Source organism: Kryptolebias marmoratus, unplaced genomic scaffold, assembly GCF_001649575.2.
Source record: "Kryptolebias marmoratus isolate JLee-2015 unplaced genomic scaffold, ASM164957v2 Scaffold31, whole genome shotgun sequence".
Taxonomy (NCBI): Eukaryota; Metazoa; Chordata; class Actinopteri; order Cyprinodontiformes; family Rivulidae; genus Kryptolebias; species Kryptolebias marmoratus.
Genome location: NW_023665765.1, coordinates 88,962 through 90,468, shown reverse-complemented (window position 1 = coordinate 90,468; position 1,507 = coordinate 88,962).

Sequence of the window (1,507 nt, the reverse complement as noted above, 5' to 3'; positions counted from 1 at the left end):
GGATGGACGGATGGATGGACGGATGGATGGATGGATGGTTGGATGGATGGATGGATGGATGGACGGACGGACGGATGGACGGACGGATGGACGGACGGACGGACGGACGGACGGATGGATGGATGGATGGATGGATGGATGAAGGTTCCACTGATTGTGGACTTTTATTAACTGATTCAAAGTGTTAAAACTAAAAGATGAAAGCTTGTTTAACCCTTTAAATGCAGACCTTCGGCTTGGTGAGAACTTTCTGAAACAAACTTTAACGGATTTAGTTTTTGGATGTTGTTCCAGACCTCTGGTCTCCTGAGCTGCTGACACTGCAGTCCTGAGGAGTCCTGGTGTTCCCACAGATCAGATGACTCACGTCTTCCCTGGACGTCCCCCGCTGTCCACCGGCTCTCACCTGGGGTCTTTGCTGGACTTGTCTGTTGACTCAGTCTGCTCCCAGACTGTAAGCTGAGCTGCAGGTCTGTGTGGATCTGATCTGAAGTCAGGCAGACCGGAGAGGAGCTCCGAGGCGCTCCGAGTGGTCAGCAGCAGAAACACTCATCGAGTTACTGAACAATCAAACAGTTCTGCAACAACACCGGTTCTGTTGCTTTCAGGTGCGTCTGAGTGCAGTTTCTGCTGACTGAAACTGGAAAATACAACAATTACTGTGGAGGAAGACAGCTGTCCTCTCTGACACATTTTAGTCTTCACATCTCTCAGGTAAGACACAATCTGTTTGTCCCAGAACCTGTCCTGAGGAGCGACCCTCGTCGGGTCCAGCTGTCCGAACCCATTCTGTCTGACACCAACAGTACGCAGACGATACCTAACTTTATTTCTCTCTCATCATCCGGATGAACCCACAGACTCTGATGGAATTTCTCGGTACCTCAGAAACGGGTTTTGTGTCCTCGTGTTTAAAGATCATGATCTGATCATCGTGATCAGCCGTCCCCTGCTGGCTCCTGGACCTGATTGTTCTGCTGCAACAACATCCGTCTAGGAAAGAGCCACGCCTTTTCTTTGTGCTGATTGGCTAAAAGCAGACACCTTTGTGAGGAACCAATGAGGAGCTTTGTTGTGTTTCTGTCGTCCTGCAGGTGATGCCAGAGGACAAACCAAGAAATACCAAAGTTTCTTCTAAAACTTTTATTTCCAAACCTTTCTAAATGTGAACAGCAACAGAACAAGATGGAGGACATTACTTTCAAAACAGATTTATTTTCAGAGCTCAGTTCTTTTAAAACATTAAGAGTTCTTGTTCCTTTTTCAGCTGAGGGATGAAAACTGGGTTTATGTCTGGACCTTCTGGCTGAGTGAGCATGGATTTATTAATGGTTGAAGAACGTTGAACATTAGTGCGTTTCTTGATAATTCAGTAAAAGTAAATTTGATGCAGAATCTTAAAGGTTACAATATTTAATAACATCTGTGTCAGACGGTTCCCTCTGCAGATCCTGGAACAGAGAAGATCACTTCACTCCTCAGATGTTGGCTTGATTCTCTGGGAACC